Genomic DNA, 15,479 nt, shown 5'->3' with positions numbered 1-15,479 from the left:
GAAAGCCCACATGCAGCAACAAAGACCTAATGCAGCCAATAAATAAACACTTAAAAAAAAAAGTTACTGGGGGGTCTTCCCTGGTGGTCCAGTGGTTAAGACTCTGCCCTCTGCCCTTCCATTGCAGGGGGCACAGGTTCAATCCCTGGTCAGGGAACTAAGATTCTGCATGACTCACGGTGTGGCCAAAAAAACAAACAAAAAGTTGCTGGGGAGTTCAGCTATCTATCTGAATTAAAATATGGTGAAAATTAATTTTATAAGTTCCAATTAAACTTATATTTGATTATGGCATATTTACATCTATAGATATTCTTTTAATTTCATTATCTGTCTTTGAAAAGACTCAATTATGCAAAAAATGTGAAAAAGTATAATCAATTAATCTGTCAATCTCCCTGCCAATCTCCCCAAATACTATTTTCTCACGTGACTAAATATGCTAACTTCCATTTCTAATAGCTAAAACAGAATTGTCAGCCATATTAATAAAATAAAACCTGTATGATCATTGCCTCTCTAAAGTTTGGGCCCCTCTGCTTGCAAATACCTATCTCCTGATTGGAGCTGATTAATAGGTCTACCAACACAAACAGATAAAGCCTACTAGGTCCTGTTTAAAAATAAAACTGGTGACTATCTTAATACAATATGATTCTAGGTTCTAGTCCTTGGCAAATTTAATTGTGCTCTTCTCTCACTAGAGAATATTTTTATAATCTTGAGATTGGGGTGGTGTTCTAAGTGTAACACCAAGTTCAAACATCACAAAGGAAAGACTGGCAGATTTAAATCCAGGAATATTGAAATCTTCTGTGCAAAAAAAGAAACCAGAAAAAAATTTAAATGACAAACTAAAACCAATAACAACAAAGGGTAAACATCTTTCATCCAAAATGAGCTTTTAAAAACTCAAGAAAATTGGTCAAAGGCCATGAATAAGTAATTCACAAAAGAAGAAATACAAATAACCAACAGACATATGGAAAGAGGCACAATTTCTATAAAAGTTACAGAAACAAAAATTAAAAGAAGAGTAAAATATCTGTTTTAACTCTTAGGTAAGGAAAATTGAAAAAGGCTGATTATCTCAAACATAAGTAAGTGAAGAATCGAGAACATCATGTAGAGCAAACTGTTACAAGATTTTTGGAGGGCAGGCAGTATGCACTGAAATGCAAAATGTGTATTCTCCCTAATGTTGATTTCATTTAGGAATTTATTCTAAGGAAATAACACCAACACAGAGGTATATTAAAAGAATGTTCAATAGAGCATTGTTTTAATTATCCAAAAGTTGTAAGTAATCTAAATGTACTTAAACTAGATATTGATTAACTCAATACTTGTATGTATCAAATGGGAAAATATCCATTTCTTATGTGAAAAAATAGAAAAATAGATATGATTCTGTTTATGATACACTAAATTTAAGATGCACACTTTTTCACATTTGTAAAGTTAAAACGCATTTTATATTGACATCTTGCATCCAATGAAATATATGTTTATTTATGAATTTAATAACCTGTAAGTATTTATTCCCAATTAATATGCATGGTTACCTGTGGAGACTAGCTTACTGGAGGGCTTTTATTTTCTACTCTGGTGTTGTTTCAATTTTTTTATAACCAGCTCTTTTAAAATTTTTACTCTATAAAAACAGTAAAAGGATTCCCATTTGGCTGTTCTAAAATGTTTTTAAACACCAGGAAGAAAATAACACAGAATAGTTCATCAATACCCAATAACCATTCTTCTGTTTTTTGGAAAAAATTCTTTTGATCCATTATGTTTGCCAAAAACCAGTGTTTGGGTTTTGTTTTTTTAAGGCACTTGGCCAACCCTATGTGTAATGCACATTCTTATGAACCTCAGTGACATGAATTCCTAATTAGGTTAAAAAGTGGACTTGGTCATATTTTCTTTCACCTACAAAAAAATACTCTAAAGAACAGCTCCTTTTTAAAAAGATTGCACAGTAACCGTTAAAAATACTACAGACTAAACAGCATTTGAAGAAAAACACTTTTATTAAGTACTTAGAAATTAAATACATCATTAAAGGATTCAAACTGAGTACCATGTTATTCCTCATAGAAGACAAGCCTATGTACCTATGCGTTGAAAGTAAGTAATTCATACTTCCCTGGTGGTCCAGTGGTAAAGAACTCGTCCTGCAACACAGGGCACATGGGTTTGATCCCTGGTCAGGGAACTAAGATCCCACATGCTGAGGAGCAACTAAGCTCCCATACCACAAACTACAGAGCCCACACACTCTGGAGCCAGCGCACCACAACTATTGAGAAGCCAGGGAAGCTCCTGTGCCACAATGAAAGATCCTGCACCCTGAATACCGCAACTAAGACCTGACAGAGTCAAAAATAAATGAAATATTTTTTTAAAAAAAGAAAATAAGTAATTACTTCTCATAAAGCCATCTTCAGTAGAATTTTACTTCTAGCAATGAAATGAATTTAACTGAAAAGGGAAGTGGGAATATAAACCTAAAATTTTAAATGTAATCTTTTTTTTATAAAATCATAAAATATAGTAGTTTATTACAGAAGGATGAAAGACTGATGTAAATGTCAGAAATTACAAAGGGAAAAACGGGAATTCCCTGGCAGTCCAGTGGTTAGGACTCTGTTTCTACTGCAAGGGGCACAGTTTCAATCCCTGATCAGGGAACTAAGATCAAATCAAATCAACTATGTTTCAATTTTTTAAAAATCTATTTACAATGCTTTTCTCTGGTTTTATGCATTTCTCTATCACCTAAATTTCTTGCAATAAACACACATATTATGAGAGAAAAACCACAGATATTCAATGTCTTGAAGAGTATATATGTAATCTTTACAGAGTTCACAAACCATATCCCACCAGTATATTTGAAATTGTCAGCATTATGAAACATCTTAGTCATATTTTCTTCAGATTATAACTTTCCGTAAGATCATTAGCTAGCTATTGTTCTGTATTAACGTTTTCATTATTTCTTTTTGTTTAAACTTCCTTTAGGAACATCTTTTTTGTATCAATATCAATTTTACATCTTCTAGACCATCTTTGTTCTGGGATGAAAATATGTGTAAATATTTAGTTGTTCAGTAAAATACCAAACTCTTTAATTCACAGGTTCTGTGACTTGGGAACAGATGATTATGAATGTTAATGGTTCTGCGGAGTTCAGAAACACTAAAGGTGTCCAAAAATAAAGATGGATTACAAAAAAAGCTCTGGAAAAATGTGTGACTTCTGCATGATGGCATTGAAAACCAGTGAGTGGGAGATCAACTGGATGCTTGGTGATGACCTAGAGGGGTGGGATAGGGAGGGTGGGAGGGAGGCTGAAGAGGGAGGGAATATGGGGATATATGTATAAATACAGCTGATTCGCTTTGTTGTACAGCAGAAACTGGCACAACAGTGTAAAGCAATTATACTCCAATAAAGAGCTGAAAAGAAAGAGAAAACCAATGAGTGTATTTACATGTGGGTAATGTTTGTGTGCATATACACATATGCTCTGCATATGCATATGTGAAAGTTCATGTTTATGCTCACCGTTTCCTCCCACGTAGGTGAATCAAACCTGCTATGTATATGCTTTATCTGCACCCCTGGGCGAGCCACATTTGTCTTCATGTTATCTACAGGAAACCAGCATCAACCCATCTGTACTCTGGCCACCTGCCTTGGAGACCGGCTATTTCTGGCAAAGGTACAGGGTAGAACCTCAAGGCAAGCCGCCGCTGGGGAAGTAAGCTGACGAAGGCACTTGAGGCACTTCAGCACCACGGACACGGGCAACCCCAATCATGTCCTTTGCAGCCATATAGCCGGCGGAGACCGCCCCTTCCCCAGGTGCCCCCAGCCCTCTCCGCCCACTGCGTCACTATCTCCGGGCCCTCATTCGTCACACAGATGGCAGCTTTCCATCCCGCTCCTGGCCAAGCCCGGCAAAAGCCTGGATGGAGATGCGGGTCCCCATCGCCCTTCCTGCTGGCCGGGGCCACCCTTCCATCCTCTTCTCTCTAAAGAGGCCAAAGGGGCGCACGTGGCGTAGAAATCCTACGGCCCAGAGGCGGGTCAGGGAGGGGTTGTGTTTTCCTCTTCCTCCCCAGAGGTGGGGGAGGCTGAGTGGACTTGCTCTGCGCCTCCAGCCGCCACACTCGGCCGCGGCCTGGCCCTTCCTCCGCTACTCCTTGCCCTTGCCTTCCGCTGGGGAAAAATTTCTCCAAACCGTTTATTCTCCGCGAAAAATCTCAACCTGTATAGACTGGCGTCCAAGACTCGGAGACAGGCAACAGAGTAAAAGAAAACACTCATTCTTGGCCCTATTTCTAAAACCATCCAGCATTCTTAAAAGTTTATATTTGAAATTGATTCCATGGCGCAATAAGGACTCTCCCTTGCTTGAGTGGGCTCCTGAGCGAGAGGAAGCGATAGCCTCTGGCCTTTATCAGAGAGGCTGGGGAAGGACCCATACATGCGACAGTGGCAGGAAACGGGGGCGCACAGCTGATGCTGATCCTACCGAACGCGTGTCCAGGTTTTCCAAGAGAGCAGCAGGGAAGTGGGGGCCCCGCAGCCCCTCAGGCCTCGAGCAGAGCCCCCGAGAAGGTTTATGAAGGGGGCGGGGCGCTTCGCCCAGGGCCCGGCCCAACCCCAAAAGAGATTCTGCCTCTTAGGTACCTCGGCTAAAAGCGGGTGTGTGGGGTTCCGGGTACGCTCCCACTCCTTACGGGTGGGGCGACCCGCCAGGCAGGGTCAAGGTTCTGGTCCGCTGATGCCGACCGGCTGCCGGGGCCCGGTTACCTGCGTGTCGCGCCCGGTGTTCCGGCCGGGGCTGCCCGCTACCGCGCGCCTAGTCCAGGCTCTGAGCGCGCTGAGGCCACCGCGCGCTTCGCCAGGAAAACCGCGGCCGGGGCAGCTGAGGCCGCCTGGCAGAGCAGGGAGAGGGGCGCCGCCGGCGCGGACAGTGCGCCTGCGCGCTCCGCGGCTCCCCCCGCCCCCCACCAGCAGGTGCCCAAGTGGAAGACCGCGGGGGCGCTGGGGGTTTGTGCCCCGACTGAGGGACTTCCCTACCCGCGCGGTGGGAGGGCGCAGGCGCGGAGAAACTGGCTTCCAGGGTAGCTTTAGCCTACGCCCTTCGAGAGAGACCGGGTTTGAAGCAATCGCCGGTCATCCAGAGTGACAGTTTTCTGGATGGGGGCAGGAAGGCAGCCTCAATCCATTTCGACCGGTCCGTTTGCGTTAAGAGTCGCAAGTCGATTTCTTGATGTTTAAAATATGTCTATCATCAATAAATGGTAGTCCAGGAAGGTCTTGGGGCATCCCTGACTCCACCCGGCGTTTTACAGATGCGGTCTCTGGGGCAAGGGTCTTGACGCTGCAGAGCTGGTTCCTGTGCTGAATGAATAAAGCTTCTTGGAAACAAACCTGCTCATCAAAGCAATGGCTAGATGGGTCAAGAGGACTGGCAGGAAGGCCATCACCGTAAGGCCAGGCAAGAAAGGGTGAGGCCTGAACAAAGGTGCTAGCCGTAGGAAAAGATAGGAAGTGACTGCTGGTTTTTCCTGTTCTTTCAGATCCACTCACCACCCTGTTCTGTGACTTGGGGCTGACTTTTATGGACATCAACTGTCCTCTGGCTTTTGCCTGGTTTTGGCCAATGGGAGGCACGTGCAGGAGGTCCATCACAGGGCAGGGTGTCGATCACAGGGCAGGATGTTATTCAGAACCTCTCCCCTACATCCTTGGAGGGCCACTGTGTTAGCACTGGCTGCATTCTTTATCTGAACGCCATTACTCCAATCCTGTGGCCCTCTTCTACAGTTCATTCTTAGTTCTGTTTACCACTTGCTGCCCTTGCCCCTGCAGGCCTGGGACTGGTAATGGCTCCCAGAGGTTTCCTTTAACCCTGCCCACACCTTTTTAAATAGTCTCCTCATTAAATTCTCAACTATCCCCTGGATGCACGTGCATGCCCTCCGTCTTTTTCCTACCACTCCAGGACACTATAATAGGTTTTACTTCATTGTGGTTGGGAAGATTAATAAGAAAAAAAAATGTGTCAAAGAAAGATCGGACCTTTAAAAGCTGAGATGTCTCCCAGAATTATCTTTTTTTTTAAATTTATTTATTTTTTGGCTGCCTTGGGTCTTCATTGCTGCTTGTGGGCTTTCTCTAGCTGCAGCGAGCGAGGTCTACTCTTTGTTGCAGTGCATGGGCTTCTCGTTGCAGTGGCTTCTCTTGTTGCAGAGTACGAGCTCGAGGTGCGCAGGTTTCAGTAGTTGTGGCACGCAGGCTCAACGGTTGTGGCGAACGGGTTAGTTGCTCCTCGGCATGTGGGATTTTCCCAGACCAGGGATTGTACCCGTGTCCCTTGCATTGGCAGGTGGATTCTTACCACTGTGCCACCAGGACAGTCCCTCTCCCAGGGTCATTTTTTTTTTAACAGTGATAAAATATACTTTTATTTACTTTGTTGAGTCAGAGGGTCGTAAAAAAAATTATTGCTAAAGTATGTATTAGGCAAACAGAATGGTGCTTTAGAAGTCCAGTTACCTTGGAGTTTATTTAAACTAAGAGAAAAAGGTCATAATGTTTTTATGCAATACATACGTCGTTCTTTAAATAACAATTGTGACAAATAACAGAAGGAATTAAGGAATGCTGCGCTTGTGATCCATACAAAACACCAACATTTTGAGTTGTACATAATTTAAAGAAATGTCCCAAACACTTTTCAAACTACTGTAGTAGCCCACACATAGAGGCATGCCTTAGGTGGCATAAGAATGCAGTTTAGAAAATAAAGAAAAAAATCACACTGGAACTATTCAATTTCTTCAAAATCACTGAGCAAGAAAAGCAACACTGAACTTTCATACTGATTTTACACAACTTCTATACAGTACCTTGACTTAAATCCAAGAACAAAAGTTAAGACTCTCCTCCTCTATTTTTGGTAAACAACTGCATGGTAAACTTAGATGACTTTTCCCCCTGGATTTTACCTGGGAGTGGCCTTTTTAATTTTTTATTTAAAAGAGGGCAGGTTTGGCACTTTTATACTGATGTCACCAATGTTAATATTTCTTGGGATCTCAGGAAGATTCATATTCTTTACAGTTGATACAGCACAGGCTGGAGCTCCTGCTAAGCCAGCCTCAGATTTCTCCAGTTTATTTTGTGCATCCATTTGTGTAACAATATCATTCATGTTGGTCTCCAATACCATTCCCCCATCACCATTTCTGCAAGAATATTGTGAACCTTGTCTACATGGAAAATTAAATCCAGTTCACAGACATTTTCAAAACACTTTAATGTTTCCACAAATACTTGAATTAAATCTAAAATGCCAAGTTCACTTTTTGAAGAATCCACACAGAACACAAAATATAATGTTGCATAGTTACTATAAATCAGTTTGTTGTCAGATCCTCCAATTAATAATCCTCCCTCTGGGAAATTACAAACATTTTCATCTCTCTTAGATACCAAATGGAATGTCTCCCTGACGATTTGCTGCTGTGTACCTTCACTGTAGGGCTGGTAGAACTTGGAGAGCCACGGCTTCCTGTGGTTGTAAAAGATGAGGATCGCCTTGATTATGGCTGAACCGGGCGACCGGGTGGGAGCTGGGGGCCAGGGCGGGGGCGGGCGCGTGAGCCTAGCCTCAGGATCTCGCTGGAGATCCCTCCCCACCAGCCCCCACCTTCCCCGCTCGCGGCCCCAAGCTGTGGGGCAGGGCCCAGGGTCATCTTGATAGTTCCCAGGCTCCAGGCAGCCATCATGCTAGGTGGTCTCCCCACTGAGTACCCCAGCCTGAGGGCATCAAAGACAGTTTGAGTAGACCCAAGAATGGGATTCAGACTACTCATAACTGATGTGTTCACAAAAGGGCTGGGGAATCATCTGGGTGTTCAGCGTAATAGAACTTTTGAATGCCTTTTGATGTGAGGAGACAATCTAGATCTTTATGGAGCAAGTGCTGGTGCTCTCCCAACTGCAGCTGGGCTGCTTTTGAATGAGTTGATATCCTTATGACACTTAAAAGAGTCCTGGGCACAGTATCTGAAAAATGTGTTTATGAAGGAGCTGCTGAGTGAGGCAATTGTCGTTGAGGGTCTCCAGCTGTTTCTGTAGAAAACCCAAAGAGTGTTCCCAAAGACGGACAAAATAAAAGGCAATAGAGTGAGCAAGACTGCCCATAGCACTCCATGTCATCTGGGTCTGAATCCAGGGCCTGACCATTTCTCTAGCTTGTAAAAACAATCAAACAGGTTTAAGTAGTTTAATTCTTACCCACCCCCTTCAAAAAACACACAGACAAAACCAAAACAAAACACTATCTTGGCAAAACTTAACGAAAGATAACCTGGGAGTAACTGTTTACAAACAGAATTAATGTCCACTATTTGTAGTGAATACAAAGGAGACCAGAACAGAAAACGTAACATGTATTTTCAGCTTTTCACTGTTTTGAAGAGGAAGAATCCTTTGTTGTTCAAAAAGCAAACATGGGCATTAACTGTGCTGATCTAGGTAAGGATTAGAGGAACCGAAGCAAAAGGAGCCTCAGAAGGCTAGACTGATCCACAAAGCTCAGCTAGATTTTATGTTTCTCTTGGAGGAAGTGGGGGAGGAAGAGACCCAGAAAAGTTTTGAGGATGGGAGTGAGAAAAAAGATGTTGAGTGATCTGAGTTTATGAGAGGTTTCTGGGAGATTTGAGAGGGCCAGAATAGGAATTTAGCACAGCTGCCATTCTGAGTGATACTGAGAGATGCTGAGAAACAGGAAAAAGGATTTTTAGATGTTTTGTTATGTGTAATAAGTGGAATTCTGCTTTTGTGCTATAATATTGAGGACTTTTTCTGGTAAGTGTCAAAAAAGCAAACTGATATAATGGAAAAATCTATAACTAGATACCTTCAGGTATGGCTGGATCCAGGGTGCAAACAATGTCATCAGCATATGGTTGCTCCTTCCCTCTCTGTTAACTCTGAAGAGTTTATTCTCATGTAGTGATTTTTCCCCACCTCCCCACCTTTCCCTAGTGTTGAACCTATATTATCCTTATCGCTAACCATTCCAATAGAAACGAAGCACGTATTTCTAAGAAGTTCCAATAAAACCTTATTATGTCTCATTAGCAAATTCTGGATCATATACCCAACCATCTGCTTTAGTCTGGGGACAAAGAATAGGGGGAGGGGTCATTCTCCAAAGAAAAATTCAAAGTTCTGTTATCAGAAAAAAAAAACCATAAAGTGATGGGCAGACGAAAAGAGAACATGTCCACTACAGGTACCTCTCAGAGAAACTTCCGTTAAGATTTATATTGCTTTTCAATTTTTTAATACTAGAATAGTGTTTCTTTTGAAAATAACATCATGTTGACATGAACAGCAAGGCAGCTGAAATGTTTTTTCAACTTAAAAAATAAAGTGAAATATCTTGCTGTTCCTACAAGAAAGAAGTGCCAGAAGAGATTTTTTAAATATATTTTGTTCTGAATTACCATATACCTACAGCCGTTATTTGAGGCCTCTTTACTGATCCCAGTAAATGATTCAAATTCCTCAAAGCCTGAAGAAGTTACTAGAGTTCCTGATTACCATTGTGAAAATACATGTTTCCTCATCAGCACCACAAGTTCACTGTTGCAATTAGGTACAAGGCTCAGTGCTTGTAGCATGCTGGGCTAAACAACTAAGAACTGGTTTGCATATCCACAGCGGGAGGCACACAGTAACACCCCATTTCAGGAGCATTCAGACTTTTCTCAACCTCAAATATACGGCACAGCACCACAAATCTTGAAATAAGTGAGACAACTTGCTGTGTCAGAGTTCAAGCACTTGCCTTGTCTTCAAACTGTGTACAAAACAAAGGACACCAGCAATAATCACAGCTATTTCACACCCCACATCAACTCTTTCTTTCTTTCTTTTTTCTTTAAGAACTTTTATTGAGATACAATTGACATACAATAAACTGCATATATTTAAAGTGTACAATATGATATTTTTTCTTATTAATAATGTATATATGGCAATCCCAATCTTCCCAATTCATTCCTCCCCAAAATTTTCTTTTTTATTTAAATCTTTATTGGAGTATAATTGCTTTACTGTATTGTTGTGTCAGTTTCTGCTGTACAACAAAGTGAAAGAACCACATGTATACATATATCCCCATATCCCCTCCCTCTTGGGCCTCCCTCCCAACCTCCCTATCCCACCCCTTTAAGTCTTCATAAAGCATCAAGCTCGTCTCCCTGTGCTCTGTAGTAGCTTCCCACTAGCCATCTATTTTACCTTTGGTAGTGTGTATATGTCAATGCTACTCTCTCACTATGTCCCAGCTTTCCCTCCCGCCGGTGTCCTCAAGTCCGTTCTCTACGCCTGCATCTCTCTTCCTACCCTGCTACTAGGTTCATCAGTACCATTTTTCTAGACCCCATATATATGAGTTAGCATACAGTATTTGTTTTTCTCTTTCTGGCTTACTTCACTCTGTATGACAGTCTCTAGGTCCATCCACTTCACTACGAATAGCTCAGTTTCAGTCCTTTTTATGGCTGAGTAATATTCCATTGTATATATGTGCCACATCTTCTTTATCCATTCATCTGTCAATGGGCATTTAGGTTGCTTCCATGTCCTGGGTATTGTAAATACTGCTGCAATCAACATTGTGGTACATGTATCTTTTTGAATTATGGTTTTCTCTGGGTATATGACCAGTAGCGGGATTGCTGGGTCATATGGTAACTCTATTTTTAGTTTTTTAAGGAACCTCCATACTGTTTTCCATAGTGGCTGTATCAAATTACATTCCCACCAAGAGTGCAGGAGGGTTCCCTTTTCTCCACGCCCTCATCAGCATTTATTGTTTCTAGATTTTTTGATGATGGCCATTCTGACTGATGTGAGGTGATACCTCATTGTGGTTTTGATTTGCATTTTTCTAATGATTAGTGATGTTGAGCATATTTTCATGTGTCTGTTGGGCATCTGTATGTCTTCCTTGGGAAAATGTCTATTTACGTCTTCTGCCCATTTTTGGATTGGGTTGCTTGTTTTTTTGATATTGAGCTGCATGAGCTTCTTGTGTATTTTGGAGATTAATCCTTTGTCATTTGCTTCATTTACAAATATTTTCTTCCATTCTGAGGGTTGTCTTTTTGTCTTGTTTATGGTTTCCTTTGCTGTGCAAAAGATTTTAAGTTTCATTAGGTCCCATTTGTTTATTTTTGTTTTTATTTCCATTATTCTTGGAGGTGGGTCAAGAAAGATCTTGCTTTGATATATGTCATAGAGTGTTCTGCCTATGTTTTCCTCTAAGAGTTTTATAGTGTCTGGCCTTACATTTAAATCTGTAATCCATTTTGAGTTTATGTTTGTGCATGGTGTTAGGTAGTGTTCTAATTTCATTCTCTTACATGTTGCTGTCCAGTTTTCCCAGCACCATTTATTGAAGAGGCTGTCTTTTCTCCATTGTATGTTCTTGCCTCCTTTGTCATATATTAGGTGACCATATGTGTGTGGGTTTACCTCTGGGCTTTCTATCCTGTCCCATTGATCTGTATTTCTGTTTTAGTGCCAGTACCATACTGTCTTGGTTACTGTAGCTTTGTAGTATAGTCTGAAATTGGGGCGCCTGATTCCTCCAGCTCTGTTTTTCTTTCTCGAGATTGCTTTGGCTATTTGGGGTCTTTTGTGTTTCCACAAAAATTGTAAAATTTTTTGTTCTAATTCTGTGAAGAATGCCATTGGTAATTTGATAGGGATTGCATTGAATCTGTAGATTCCTTTGGGTAGTATAATCATTTTTACAATGTTGATTCTTCCAATCCAAGAACGTGGTATATCTCTCCATCTGTTCATATCATCTTTGATTTCTTTCATCAGTGTTTTATAGTTTTCTGAATACAATTCTTTTGTATCCTTAGGTAGGTTTACACCTCGGTATTTTATTCTTTTTTTTTGTGACGGTAAAAGGGATTGTTTCCTTCATTACTCTTTCTGATTTTTCATTGTTAGTGTATAGGAATGCAAGAGATTTCTGTGCATTAATTCTGTATCCTGAAACTTTTCCAAATTCATTGTGATTAGTTATAGTAGTTTTTTGGTGGCATCTTTAGGATTTTCTGTGTATAGTATCATATCATCTGCAAACAGTGACAGTTTTACTTCTTCTTTTCCAATTCGTATCCCTTTTATTTCTTTTTCTTCTCTGATTGCCATGGCTAGGACTTCCAAAACTATGTTGAATAGTAGTGGTGAGAGTGGACATCTTTGTCTTGTTCCTGACCTTAGTGGAAATGCTTTCAGTTTTTCACCATTGAGAATAATGTTTGCTATGGGTTTGTCATATATGACCTTTATTATGTTGAGGTAGGTTCCCTCTATGCCCATTTTCTGGAGACTTTTTATCATAAATGGGTGTTGAATTTTGTCAGAAGCTTTTTCTGCATCTATGGAGAAGATCATGTGGTTTTTATCCTTCAATTTGTTAATATGGTGTATCACATTGATTGATTTGCATATATTGAAGAATCCTTGCATTCCAGGGAAAAACCCCACTTGAGTATGTTGTATGATCCTTTTAATGTGTTGTTGGATTCTGTTGGCTAGTATTTTGTTGAGGATTTTTGCATTTATTTTCAGCAGTGATGTAGGTCTGTAATTTTCTTTTTTTGTGATATCTTTGTCTGGTTTTGGTATCAGGGTGATGGTGGCCTCATAGAACGAATTTGGGATGTTCCTCCCTCTGAAATTTTTTGGAAGAGTTTGAGAAGGATAGGTGTTAGCTCTTCTCTAAATGTTTGATAGAATTCACCTGTGAAGACATCTGGTCCTGGACCTTTGTTTGTTGGAAGATTTTTTATTACAGTTTCAATTTCATTGCTTGTGATAGGTCTGTTTATATTCGCTAATTCTTCCTGATTCAGTCTTGGAAAATTGTACCTTTCCAAGAATTTGTCCATTTCTTTGAGGTTGTCCATTTTATTGGCATATAGTTGTTTATAGTAGTATCTTATAAGCCTTTGTATTTCTGTGGTGTCAGTTGTGATTTCTCCTTTTTCATTTCTAATTTTATCGATTTGTGTCCTCTCCCTTTTTTTCTTGATGAGTCTAGCTAAAGGTATATCAATTTTGTGTATCTTCTCAAAGAACCAACTTTTAGTTTTATTGATCTTTGCTATTGTTTTCTTCATTTCTATTTCATTTATTTCTGCTCTGATCTTTATGATTTCTTTCCTTCTACTGATTTTGGGCCTTCTTTATTCTTCTTTCTCTAGTTGTTTCAGGTGTATGGCTAGATTGTTTACTTAAGATTTTTCTTGTTTCTTGAGGTGAGATTGAATTGCTATAAACTTCCCCCTTAGAACTGCTTTTGCTGCCTCCCATAGGTTTTGGGTCATTGTGTTTTCATTGTCATTTATTTCTATGTATTTTTTAATTTCTTCTTAGATTTCTTCAGTGATCACTTGGTTACTTAGTAGTGCATTGTTTAGCCTCCATATATTTGTGTTTTTTACAGTTTTTTTTTCCTGTAGTTGATTTCTAATCTCATAACATTGTGGTCAGAAAAGATGCTTGATATGATTTCAATTTTCTTGAATTTACCAAGACTTGATTTGTGACCCAAGATGTGATCTATCCTGGAAAATGTTCCATGTGCACTTGAGAAGAAAGTGTATTCTGCCACTTTTGAGTGGAATGTCCTATAAATATCAATTAAATCTATCTGGTCTATTGTGTCATTTAAAGCTTGTATTTCCTCACTTATGTTCTGTTTGGATGATCTGTCTATTGGTGTAAGTCAGGTATTAAAGTCCCCTACTGTTATTATGTTACTGTCGATTTCCCCTTTTATGGCTGTTAGCATTTGCCTTATGTATTGAGGTGCTCCTATGTTGGGTGCATAAATATTTACAAGTGTTATATTTTCTTCTTGGATTGATCCTTTGATCACTATGTAGTGTCCTTCCTTATCTCTTGTAACAGTCTTTATTTTAAAGTCTATTTTATCTGATATGAGTATTGCTACTCCAGCTTTCTTTTGGTTTCCATTTGCATATAATGTCTTTTTCCATCCCTTTACTTTCAGTCTGTATGTGTCCCTAGGTCTGAAATGGGTCTCTTATAGACAGCATATGTGTGGGTCTTGTTTTTGTATCCATTCAGCCAATCTGTGTCTTTTGGTTGGAGCATTTAATCCATTTACATTCAGTGTTACTATCCATATGTATGTTCCTATTACCATTTTCTTAATTGTGTTGGGTTTCTTTTTGTGGGTCTTTTTCTTCTCTGGTGTTTCCCTCCTAGAGAATTTCCTTTAGCATTTGTTGTAAAGCTGGTTTGGTGATGCTGAATTCTCTTAGCTTTTGCTTGTCTGTAAAGCTTTTGATTTCTCTGTCAAGTCTGAATGAGATCCTTGCCGAGTAGAGTAATCTTGGTTGTAGGTTTTTCTCTTTCATCACTTTAAGTATATCCTGCCACTCCCTTCTGGCCTGTAGAGTTTCTGCAGAAAAATCATCTGATAACCTTATAGGGTTTCCTTTGTATGTTATTTTTTGCTTTTCCCTTGCTTCTTTTAATATTTTTTCTTTGGATTATTTTTTGTTAATTTGACTAATATGTGTCTTGGTGTGTTTCTTCTAGGGTTAATCCTGTGTTTCTAGGGACTCTCTGTGCTTCCTAGACTTGGGAGACTATTTCTTTCCCCATGTTACGGAAGTTTTCCACTATAATCTCTTCGAATATTTTCTCAGACCTTTTCTTTTTCTCTTCTTCTTCTGGGACGCCTATAATTTGAATGTTAGTGTGTTTAGTGTTGTCCCAGAGGTCTCTAAGACTGTCCTCAATTCTTTTCATTCTTTTTTCTTTATACTCTTCCTTGGCATTTATTTCCACCATTCTATCTTCCATCTCACTTATTCGTTCTTCTGCCTCAGTTATTCTATTATTGATACTTTCCAGTGTATTTTTCATTTCAGTTATTGTGTTGTTTATCTCTGATTGTTTGTTCTTTAGTTCTTCTAGATCTTTGTTAAACATTTCTTGTATTTTCTTGGTTTTATTTCCGAGATTCTGGATCATCTTTACTATCATTACTCTGAATTCTTTTTCAGCTAGGTTGCCTATTTCCTCTTCATTTATTTGGTCTTGTGTGTTTTTACCTTGTTCTTTCATCTGTGACATATTTTTTTGTCATCTCATTTTTCCCCTTCCTTTGGATGGGTGGGATTGTGTTCCTGTCCCACTGGGTGTTTGACCTGAGGTTTCAAGCACTGGAGTTTGTAAGCTGTTGTGTATAGCTGGGTCTTGGTGCTGAGGTGAGAACTCTGGGAGACCTCACTGTGATGAATATTCCCTGGGGTCTGGGGTTCCCTGTTAGTCCAATGTTTTGGACACAGAGCTCCCACCTCAGTAGCAAAGGCCTG

General features: G+C 40.1%; 1 protein-coding gene and 1 pseudogene across 1 annotated transcript in view; both read right to left on the bottom strand.

Annotated features, from left to right (window-relative positions):
- SLC35G2 (solute carrier family 35 member G2) overlaps window positions 1-4,953 on the bottom strand; it is a 38,241-nt gene extending 33,288 nt beyond the window's left edge. The window contains exon 1 of the mRNA XM_057740350.1: window positions 4,828-4,953. The gene's annotated coding sequence lies outside the window, so the exon portion shown is untranslated. The remainder of the gene's footprint in view (window positions 1-4,827) is intronic.
- A 2,101-nt stretch (window positions 4,954-7,054) lies between these two features.
- Window positions 7,055-7,901, bottom strand: LOC130854947 (AP-3 complex subunit sigma-1-like; annotated as a pseudogene).
- Window positions 7,902-15,479: the final 7,578 nt, after the last annotated feature.

This window comes from Hippopotamus amphibius, chromosome 6 (genome assembly GCF_030028045.1).
Source record: "Hippopotamus amphibius kiboko isolate mHipAmp2 chromosome 6, mHipAmp2.hap2, whole genome shotgun sequence".
NCBI classification, from domain to species: domain Eukaryota; kingdom Metazoa; phylum Chordata; class Mammalia; order Artiodactyla; family Hippopotamidae; genus Hippopotamus; species Hippopotamus amphibius.
Note: the sequence above shows the minus strand (reverse complement) of the source record. Positions and strands in the feature narration are given on the sequence as shown.